Raw genomic sequence first — 11,755 nt, forward strand, 5'->3', positions numbered from 1 at the left:
ATTTAGAAAAGGCAACAAAACCACCCACGTCCTTGTCTACTCACAGATTGCGTAGCCTGGTGGAATCCTCCCTCCACAGCGCGGTAACCCTGATGAGTCAGCTGCCCCCAGAAGGCAGGCTTCCACCAACGTCCGCCCCAGCTTATGCGGTTGTATTTCTGAAGGTCAAAGACTAGACATCTGGAGAGGGTCTAGTGCAGGCCAGTGCAGCCCCTGGCCCCTCTCCCAGCCCCTCTGACAGACTCAGCTGACTCAGGCCAGGACTGTTGACCAGATTTAATCACTGTCGTCATGATACTGAAAATCCTAGTCACAGAATAACATACACAAGAGCTAACGTTTATCTTCCCAACAATCATATTGATAAGAACGATGATTACCCTCTTTTAGAGAAAAGGAAACAAACTCAAAAGAGTTGAGCCACTAACGTGAGTCAAAGCCAGCATTTGAAGTCAAGTCTGTCCGGTGCTAATCTGCGGTCTTTATACTGAATGGAGCTGCCTTTTGGTCCTCAGCTCACGATCTGGATGTATGGAAGTTGGGATTCTTTTTCATTTGCTCGTTTATTCAACAAATTGTTTATTTGCTTTATTGAGGTATGCCTGATATACAAAAAACTGCATACATCTAACGTGTACATCTTGATGAGTTTGGACATACGGTTACACCTGTGATACCCTCACCATGACCAAAGTACTAACATGTTCCTCACTTCCAAAGATGTCCTTGTGTTCTTTTGCGTGTTTTGGTTTTGTTCTGGTGAGAACACTTAATATGAGATCTCTCCTCTAAACATATTTTAAAGCATACATATTTTTAAAGTGCACCTACTTTTAACCTGTGGTTATTGTTAACTAAAGTTACTATGCTGTACAGTGGGTCTCTAGGATTTATTCATCTCACATAACAAAAACTTTATACCCATTGAAAAACAATCCCCCCTCCCCCCACCACTCTATTCTCATAGTGTTCTCTTATCGTCCTTTGTATTTCTGTGGCATCTGTTCTAATGTCTCCTGTTTCATTTCTAAATTTATTTATGTGAATCAATTTTTTCTTGATTTTATCGTTTTTTTAAAAACCAGCTCTTATTTTCATTGATCTCTTCTATTGTTCTAGCCTTTATTTCATTTATTTCTGCTCTAATCTTATTTCTTCCTTCTGCTAACTTTGGGCTTAGTTTGTTCTTTCTCTAGTTCCTTGAGGTATAAAGTTAGCTTGTTTATGTGATATATTTCTTAATGTAGGCCTTTATGGCTATAACTTTCCTCTCAGTACTGCTTTTGTTAGCACCTACTGTATGCCCATTTACTCTGAGTATACAGACAATATAATCTGACATGGAGTCTGATCTGAACTATGGCGAGTCTCACACCAAGTTTGTTCCAAGTACTCTAGTCGGGAACCAAGAAGACAGAGAGTAACTCCCACAGACAGGCAATGAGGGCAAGGGAGGTGACCAGTAATAACAAGATACGAAAAAACAAACCAACAAAAGAAACACCTGGAGCTTGCTTTGCAGGTACTCAGGAAAGCAGCCTGCCTCTGCTTCCTCCCTCTCACCAAGGCCGCCTGGATCCACACCCTCCTCTTATCTGCTTCCACATCCCCAGCTCAGGCTGCAGGTCTCTCTTTGGGGATCACTCCCTGATCTTGCTATTGAGGCAGATTTCTCCTATGAAACCTTGTAATGATGGATGGACACGCCTAGATCTGTGGACACCACTGAACATAGTGGAGGCTAGTTTCTAAAACGAGGGGCAGAGGCCCAGTGACATGGCCTCAAGCAGTAGCCTCGGAGCACGTGATGAAAGATGCCAAGATGCCAAGGAGAGGCAGCACCCCTCCTGGATCTGGAAGAGCAGGTCTCAAATGTGAGACCCTCAGACCTCTTACTCACCATCTTGAAACCTCGGTTTCCTCACTTGTAATAGGAAAGAAATGGGCTTTAGAAAGAGTTCCAGCTTGTTTCAATAATAATCATCGACTGCACTTTACAGCCCACTTACTAGCTGCATTGACAGCTGGCCATCTCTAAATCTCTCAATCCCATCTCTAAAGTAAATATCCTCTTCCTTGAAATGAGGATAACATTAATATTCCTGAAGCATTGATGTAGGAATTAGATAAAATTAGTAGCATACCTTGCCCTTGGTTAGCATAGAGTGGGGATCCCATACATGATACTCATAGCTGAAATTAGCAAAATAAAGGTTGATAACAGAAAACTAAAATCAGAAATATAATTTCTTGGGGAGTCAGATTCCACGCTGATGAATTTCCTCGGCAGAGAGAACTTCTGACTCTTCAGCAAACGGGGGCCCCCTCCATACTCATGAGTCACCACTGCCTCTCCTGGCCTGGGGTGCTCCAGCCCCCACTTCCCTGGCAGAGGGGTGAGGGCGGGCCAAGGCTGATCAATGGGGCTGCAGAGCGATGGGGCCGGGGGCAGAGTGACTGTTCACCTGACGAGACGAGGAGTTTAGACAAGATGACGCATGAAGGCCCTGCCAGGTGGGGAGATCTGAGACTCGGCAGAGGCCAAGCCCAGGGAAGTGACTCACCCCAAATCATCAGCGAAGACTAGGCAGAGCTTGAGTTTAAACGTTGCGTAAATCGATGCCCAGCTGCGAGAGAGGGTTGCTGAGGACTGGACTGGAAGTCAGAGGGCGTCCAAATGCCAGTCCTGCCAGGACCTGGATCAGAATATGTGCTTCCTGTGCGGGGGTTTCAGAGGTGGCGCCATGTTTGCGTTTCTGGGTTTTGCATGTGGTGATAAGGTAAGGTCTGAGATCCTCAGGGAGTTGTCCCCAGGAATGGAGAATGGGTGAGAACAGAGACCACCCTTCCGGCTGAAGGAGAAACGATGCCCGCCTATCTCGACTCAGGTCATCATCGTCACCATCATCGTGCACAGGAAAGAACTTTCAGAGCAGGAGAGGCTGGTCCGTGGAGCACACAGGGAAAGCAGAGCTGTAGAGGCCAACACGGTGGCCCTGCCAGCGGGTGCTGCCCCGGTCCTCGGCGTCCCAAGCCCTGGGACCCCAGCAGCCTCACACCCTGGGGCCAGGCCACCAATCAGCATCCTTTGCTATGAGTCACAAGTCACATCTGCATGAGTCCCTGCAGAGAAGAAAACTGGAATATCATCATGGTTCTCTAACAACAGTAATAACAGATCCCTATTTGAGCATTAATGATGTGCTAAGGGCTTTTGCACTTTATCTCACGAAAATTGTGTAAGGGAGTTCTCATGATTCCCCGTTTTTGAATAAACAGAACGCAAACAGTGGTGAACTGCCTTTTAAAATCTAAGATCTGAGAGTTAGAAATTGGCAGAGTGTTGATTTAAACAAGGTCTGCCTCGTTTTAAGTGTGTTTTCTAGGATACTCTGCTGTCTCAAATTTTTTCAATATCCTTTTGTCATATTTCAATATGAAATGTGTAAACATGCATTTTATAAAGTATAAAAGTATAAACATATAAACATATACTTCCTATAAGTATAAACATAATATATGTTCATTGTGGAATAAGTAGAAAATTAAAATAATATAAGGACCGTCGCTCTGGGATAAATAATGTTAAAAATTTCAGTTATTTTCCCCCAGTTTCTCTGTCTCCCCTGCCCGCCCTCACACATTCAATGCTGATACAGACTTTCCAGTCTGCTTTGTAAGATGAAAATATTGTCTGCATTTTATCTATCATTACCTATTTTACCAAATGTAAATTGAAGTCATTGCAGGCTATAACCACTATTTGGTTAGACCACAATTTTACCACTTCCCCCACTGCAAGACATTTTCATGGTTTCCAGTTTCACTCACAAATTACACCGTAAGAAACATTTGTGCCTGCAAATATTTGTGTGCACGTATCTGATTGTTTCCTGAATTCATAATTCTACTTCTATGGATTTGTTCAAAGGTTCTCGGTATTTCGGCAGCTTTCTCCCTCTCCACCTACAGGGAGAAAATGGGCTTGTCACACTAACATGAGTCTGCCAGTGTGAAGGGCTGTTTTTCACTGAAATGTTATAAAGTGGATTTGGTTCACGTACCCACTCCTGTGCGGTTAGCTAATGTGAGCGCCCCTCTGAGACAAAACACAGCCCCTGTGGGCTGTTGAAACCGTCTCTGTGAACCTGCAAGTCCCTGGAGGCTGGAGAATTAATCACGTGACTGCTCCCTCGCAAGGCTTCCTGCCTGCCAGGCTCTCCTGAGAAGATGCACATTCATCAGGCAATTGCTTTCAGACTCGAACCATTGTCTCAAAGGAAAGCAATTGCTGATTGATGAGAAAGGAGAAATGGCCTTCTGAGTGTGCCTCTGCCTTTTATAAACTCCATGGACACAAATCCAGGCAGTTCCTTCCCTCGCAGGAGGAGTTACGTGCATCCTAAGACCCACATGACTCACGGATGGTGCGGCGTGAAGCTCAGGAAAAACTTATAGGAGCCCCAAGGTCCCATCCACTTCTCCCTTCCTACCCAGTCCTGCTGTCACCCCCTGAAATACATCTTTGCAAACTCTCGAAACCCTGTGTTAACCTCCTGACTTTCCCAAATTCATCCAGCCTCTCCCATCTCAGTTCTGATGGTGAAGTGCCCAGTGGGTCTCTCTGCTAAAAGAACTATTCCCAGAAATTCCAGTTTTGGTCAAACTCCTTTTGTTGCTTCTGATTATGGGGGAAAAGCCCAGACGCTGCCTTGTTGTTCATGGTCCATGGTTCATGTTGTTCATGAACCATGAATCACATGGTTCAATGTGGATGATGGACCACTTCTCCAGTGTAATTATTTCCTGCTCCTTACAAAGGCCATTGGGAAGTACCAGCTTCTCCATTTATTTTGAACTGTCCTGTTCCCAACTCAGTTCTCACCATTTCTCCTCTCCTTATTTGATTTATGGTTTTTACTCCACATACCTCTTGTAGCTCCTTTTGTGGAGCTGCCCAATGACCTGCCTGTATCAGCTCTGTTTCTGGACTTCATCAGAAATGCCACCTGCTGTACTGAAATCTCTCCTGAGAACTTCTGCTTCCAGCCATGAAGGAGTGGCTGGAAACAGAGCAGTGAATGAGCCAAGAACAAATAGAAAATCCAGGTAGGATGCTGAAAGATCTGCTCAAAGGTGGCAGACAGCTACGGCAGCATTCAGGATCGAAGAGCAAGATTTTTGCAAGCAGGGAACTGCAGAAAAATAAGCCCACCTTCTGTACCTGCCTCTCCATCTGTGTATTTGCTGATTCATACTTCAGGGTGAGCAGATGAGAATCCCATATGCAAGAACCGGCAGAGGGTTGCTGCTAGAAGGCAGAGAAGCCAGCAGAAAGGGAAATCTCACGGGGCAGGAGAGGCAAAAGAAAAAATGGAATTTGGGGCTGTCGAGGCAGCCAGGACTTAGGATCCAGAGAGCAGTGGGCCCAACACTCATCTGGTTTCTCTAAAAGTGTTGATGTTCTTAAAGTGAACAGGCAAGGGTCTACGAAGTGCAGAATAAGCCACTGAAGAAATGGGATAACATTAAGCATGATCTCAAGGTGCTGAGAAGACAAAACTTGGAGTTCACAGCCCACGACGGAGGATCGGTCCTAATAAAATCACCAGGTCATCAGCTGAAACCCATGAGTCAGGATGAATCTAAGGTTGAACTAGCCTTACAAGCACTAGAGAGAAATCTCAGGTGATTTGACCTCACTTGGTCTACCTGGTAAAGGTGACACCCTCGGAGGCTCCATGACATTCCGTACGCACAGGCAGACAGTTACTGTGAAACATCACCAGGCGTGTCAACAAACAGCATCAAAAGGGAAAAGAAGGACAATAGGAACAGACCCTGGTGACTTTGTTGGAATCCCCGGGGACAAGGTCTTCAAAGGAACTGTAATCATTATGGGTAAGAAAACACACGACAAGGTGGGGAATTTCACCAGACAATTAGGCGGAATAAAAAGAATAAACCTAAAATTTGGCCATTACAAGAATTCGGCCTTGAAAAAGAAGGAAGTCCTGCCATTAGTGACAACATGGGTGAATGTGGAACACGTGACGCTGAGTGAAATAAGCCAGGCACACAAGGACAAAAATGCATGATTCCACTTATAAGAGGAATCTAAAGTAGAGTCGTAGAAGCAGAGAATACAGTGGTGGTGACCAGCGGCTGGGGGCAGGAGGAGTTGCTGTCCAATGGGTATAAAGTTTAATTCGTGCAAGATAAATAAGTTCCAGAGATTTGCCAACACGGTGCCTGCAGTTAATAACACAATTCTGTGCATCTCAAAATTAAGAGGGTAGATCTGTTACGTGTGCTTCCAAAAAACCAACCAAACAAACAATAAAAAAGGATGCAAGGAAACTTGGGGAGGTGCTAGTATGTGTATTACCTTGATTGTCATGACAGTATCATGGATATTTATACTTGCTCAGACTCAGATTGTACATATTTAATGTGTGCAGTTCTACAGATATCAATTAAGCTGTAAATATATAAAGAAAATAGACATGTTCAAAGGCACATTCAGTGAGAAACATAAATGACACAGTAAGAAGCCACGTAACTTCCGTTTCTCTCTAGGAAGCCATGAGGGGGAAATGAAGAAGTTGAGCTTGCCAACAAATTTTGGGCAGCCACTGGTGGAGGTCATGGGTCAGGGTCAAGGCCATGCTACTCTGTCAGGGTGTCTCCTGTTAACATTTATTTGCACACGAGAATTGGCCATAGGAGCAAAATGACAATCTGTGGTTTTCCTTCCTACCACTTCCCTTTTCTTTTTCTATTTTTTAAAAATTCATTTGAATTTTTCTTATTATTTGGCAGAGTTTAAGGGTCATTATTTTATATTGAACAGAAGAATGGGAGAAAGAACTGTGCTCAACAGTTCTGCATAAAATGAAAGGTAATTAAAAAAAAATTTTAACAGAGGACATGATGTGCGTTGTGGGAGTGGAGTAATTGAAGCGGCATAGTCTTTGGGGAGGTTGGCAAGGAGTTTGAATGCAAGCACTGTCTCCTCCTAGCTGGGGGGAGTGGCCTGGTTACATAACACAACCGAGCTGGCTGGACCATTGCGATGTGGGGCTGAGGATGCCTACCTCCCAGGGCTGTCGGGAGATTCCATTGAAATAAGGTACATAAAACACATAACGTCACACAACAAGTCAAAACTGCATTGCTTTTCTTATGATTGTAACTTCCTGTCATCATCATTACTCCCCTCACATCTGATGGTGCTGCAAAATCTGCCAGACCAGTCCTGACCTTCCCAGGGCGGGGGGTGGGCAGGCTGCCCTTGAACAAGCTGAAGTTCATTCAGCTTTGTCTCCTGAGCGCTTCCTCCCCACGAAACCCCCTTCTGATGCTGTTTGTAGTTTAGAGGGCACTTGATGAGACCTTTGAGACATATTATTTTACAGTGAAATGCACCCTTGCGGTGGACAGTTCCGGGAGGTTGCTCTAAGGTGCAGGGCTCACGTTGCGCTCTGTGTGAGAAATGGGGGGCCGGCAGCGGCTGTGTCTAGCGTCGGGGTGAAAAGTTGGAGCACTGGAGTCAGGTGTGGGTTGTGGTCCGTGCCCATTACTTCATATCTGTGTTAACTCAGGTGAGTCCCCAGACGCTGCCGAGCCTCAGTTTCCTCATCTGGAAAATGGGAGAAATAGTGATGTGAAACTCATAGGATTGTTATGAAGCTGAAGTAGGATGACACACACAAATCCCTTTATGTAGTGCCTGAGACTTAGTTAATAGCCAATAAATCATAGTTTAAAAATGATTATTTTACTATTCTCAATATCACTGTCATTTTCACATAGGGAAGTATTTGCGGATGCTAAATTCCAACCAAGACATCATTCTTTTGCTTTCTTATTCACCAGATATTTCTGAGTGCCCACTGTGGAGATGAAGTGGGCAGCAGGACAAAGTCCCTGCTTTCATGGAATGTTTAGAATTTATTGGGGGGATACCAGTAGTGAACATGGTAAAAACAAACAAACAAAAATACATATGTAATTTCAAGCAGGGACAAGAGCCACATCAGTCAGTGGGAGTAGGGTTTGCAGATTGATCAGGTGAGAATGAGCAGATGGTCAGGTGGACCTGACTGGGGAGGGAGCTTTGGACAGAGGCCTAAACCTCTCAGGAACAGATCAAGTGATGGTCCCCAGAAGAGGGTTCAGGGCAGAGGGATGTGAAGCTGCTGGTGAATTGCAGACTGGAGCCTGTAGGGCCTCTCCCAGTCTATTTTCTGATTCTCTGAAAATAACTATATGGAGTCCTTTCAAATAATCTTTTTTTTTCCAGATTTTTCCGTTTTTCAGATGGAACTTATTACATCACGTTAAATAACTTTGGGACCTTCAGAGACCCCAAACAAAACAAAACGGGGGCTGAGTTAATTTCCTAACAGATCTGGGTGTAAACACATCCCAGGCCCCTGCCTGTGGGCACTAGAATCACAAAACAGGGGCCCCTTCCTTTCACACCCCCAGTGAATGGACTAGAAATCCCCACCTTAGGCTGATTTTTTTTCCCCCTCAACATTTTCATGGAGAGGAGAAGAAAAGGTATTAAAAAAAAAAAGCTGTATTTCTAGTATCTCTTACCACAAATTTTTTTTAAGCTGTGCTTCCTGGATACCGAATAAAAAAGTAAACCTAAACATGAAAAACTTTGAACAGCAAGCAATTAACAAGGTGGCAGCAAAGGGCACAGAGAGAAAGATGAATTGTCTGAAATAAATAAGGGCCAGGAAGGAAAATGAAAAATGTTCCTGATTTGAGGCACCGCGAGATAAAGAGGCAATTGTTTAATGCAGAAACGATGAGAAGGCGTCTCACTCAAGCCCCAAAGTCACCAAATCACGTGGCTTCGAGACCTGCTGGGGGATGTTTAACTGCTTGTTGATGGGTAGCATCTCCTCTGTGACCGGCACCACCGTGTGCTTCTCCGCTCATCCTGGAAGGTCCTCATGGAGACGGTCTTTCCTGACTCCCCACAGGGGTAGTTGCTTCAAATCTGTAACAACTCAGGGTGTACAGAAACATCACTGGTCATTTCTCTCCCTCTCACTAGATGGTAAGCTGGAAGGGGGTTTCATTCGCTCCTAAAAGTGTACATTTTTGTTTGTTTAGGCACTCTTGTTCAAAGAAAATTGAGAAGAGAGAGCAGGTGGAGACAGAAGAAAGGAATCCAGTGGATATTCATCCACTAATGCCTTCTACTCCGGGCACACCTCAGACAACTTGGCTCGAGTTCCAAAGCACCACAAGTGCTTGTCACATGGGACTTCCCTGGAGGCGCAGTGGTTAAGAATCCGCCTGCCAATGCAGGGGACATGGGTTCGAGTCCTGGTCCGGGAAGATCCCACATGCCGCGGAGCAACTAAGCCTGTGCGCCACAACTACCGAGCCTGCGCTCTAGAGCCCACGAGCCACAACTACTGAAGCCTGGTCGTCTAGACCCTGTGCTCCACAACAAGAGAAGCCACCGCAATGAGAAGCCCGTTCACCACGACGAAGAGTAGCCCCTGCTCGCTGCAACTAGAGACAGCCCGCGCGCAGCAACGAAGACACAATGCAGACAAAAAAAAAAAAAAAAGCGAGTCACATGAATGTTTTGGTTTCCCGGTGCATATAAAAATTATGTTTGCTGTATACTGAAGTCTGTTAAGTGTGCAATAGCATTATGTCTAAAAAAAGTGTTGTTTAAAAATGCATTATTGCTAAAAAATGCTAACCATCCTTTGTTCCTTCAGTGAGTCATAATCTTTTTGCAAAAGTAACATCAAACATCGCTGCTCACGGATCACCGTCGCAAATACAATAATGCAAAAGTTTGAAATATTGTGAGAATTCCCAAAATGGGACAAAGAGGTACAAAGTGAGCAAATGCTGTTGGGAGAATCAGGCCAGCAGACTTGCTCAGCACAGGGTTGCCACAAAACTTTCAAGTTGTAAAAAACAAAACAAAATGAAAAACAAAAACACACACAACACCACAGTATTGCAAAGCACCGTAAAGCGAAGTGCAGTAAAATGAGGTGTGCCTGTATTCGCTCATATTCCAATAGTTAACAAGACAAAAATCTCTGTTTTCCATGAGTTCAATATCTAGAGAGAAAAACAAATAACACAAATCCATCATTTCGGTGTAATGGGGAAGTGATTAGCTGGGGATGTCCAAGATGCTGTAGGAGCACACAGGTTATTTTCCTCACCCAGCTGAGAAATCAAGGAGGGCTTCCAGGAGGAGTAAAGACCTGATCTGAATTTGGAAGAATCGGTCAAAGCTGATCAGGTAAAGGGGAATGCTACGTAGCTGTGTGAGCAAAGGCCCCAGGGCCTGAGTGGGTCAGGTTCCTTCTGGAAATAGCAGCTGTTTCTGGATGGCAAGAACTCAACGGCAGGTGTGGAAGGGCCGGCAGAACCCCCTGGGGATGATGTGGAGGAGGCGCCAGATGGGGGTGTTTGACTCCCACCCTCTGCAGGCAGTGGGGAGCCATGGGACGATTTTAAGCTTGTGGAGGGCAGGAGGCATGACCAGAGCCACATGGTAGGATGTCATTCTGCCAGCTGGGTATGGCGTGAGCAAGGCAAGACTGGAAGTGGACCATTAGGAGACCATCGAAGAAGCTCCTGTGAAGTAACGGTGACTTTCTCCTGGGCAGCGGCCAGGGCAGTGGTATCACGTAGTTGGCTTGGAGAGAGATCAAAGGGTAGAATGAATTAGAATCCATGGGATGTGGGGTTGAGGGTAAGAAGGATCCGGGATGTGTGTGGTTAAGTTTAAGACTTGCACCATATATACATTTGTAATTAAACTTGAAATAATTAGCATTCCAGACCAGTTGTATGAGATGTTTACTAACTAGAAGTCATAGAACTGTGAATAGTTCGAGTGGAATCTTTTAACCTGACAACCTGACCTCCTATTTGTACCAGGAGCAGGGCCAGCTACGTCATTTTCAGGGCCCAATACAAAAAGAAAATATGGGGCCCCTTGTTTAAAAAAAAAAAAAAAAAAAAAAAACTGGAAAAAAGTGCCAATCAACATACTAAAATGAAGCTTTTTTCCCCTCTGGGTTTCCTCCTGTTATGGTGTTTGTTAACTTGCTTTTTATGTCATTCCAGGTAAATAAAAACTAAAACTGTAAGCTATTAGCATGAATTTTACTCTTTTTGTAATGTGCGATGCTAGTTTTAAACGCCAGTATCAGAGCATTTAACTCATAGGCAGAATCACCAAAGTGACACAATTGATATTGCATAGCTTGTAGATGCTTATGTATTTCATTCTTACCAGTGTCAACTGAAAAAAAAAAAAAAAGCACAACCTAAAAGTTGAGAGTTATGTTTTATTCAGCAGAAAAAGCTGAGGACTTAAGCCGGGACCCAGCATCTCAGAGAGCTCTGAGGGATTGCTCTAGATAGGCAAGGCGGGGAGCCAGGATCTTCAGGAGTTTCTGCAACAAAGACCAGGTAGTTGGAACATCAAAAGATTACTGTGAAAGAAAACCGGGTATCTCAATTTAAGGTATTTAGGGCTTTTCTATATATGGGAAGATGCAGGAGTCTGGGCTCACTGAAGTCATTCCTTTGATATTCCTCTCAGCCATCTGGGGCCAGTATCCTGTGCTTTCTCATCCTGAGTTCCCTCGGGGCTCACTGTGGAGGGCAGGCAGGCCAGGCCTCCAGTTCAGAGATGAATGCATGTAGCTGAGTAGATGCTACTCTTGAGCATCTTATATGCTGG

The 11,755-nt window shown here is 44.7% G+C and overlaps 1 long non-coding RNA gene across 3 annotated transcripts in view; it reads left to right on the top strand.

Annotated features, from left to right (window-relative positions):
* The window catches only part of LOC137751472 (uncharacterized), a 142,712-nt gene extending 131,572 nt beyond the window's left edge, over positions 1-11,140 (top strand). For all 3 annotated transcript variants that reach the window (XR_011070808.1, XR_011070806.1, XR_011070809.1), the window contains one exon: positions 9,136-11,140. This is a non-coding gene — a long non-coding RNA (uncharacterized lncRNA). The remainder of the gene's footprint in view (positions 1-9,135) is intronic.
* Positions 11,141-11,755: the final 615 nt, after the last annotated feature.

This window comes from Eschrichtius robustus, chromosome 17, assembly GCF_028021215.1.
Source record: "Eschrichtius robustus isolate mEscRob2 chromosome 17, mEscRob2.pri, whole genome shotgun sequence".
NCBI classification, from domain to species: Eukaryota; Metazoa; Chordata; class Mammalia; order Artiodactyla; family Eschrichtiidae; genus Eschrichtius; species Eschrichtius robustus.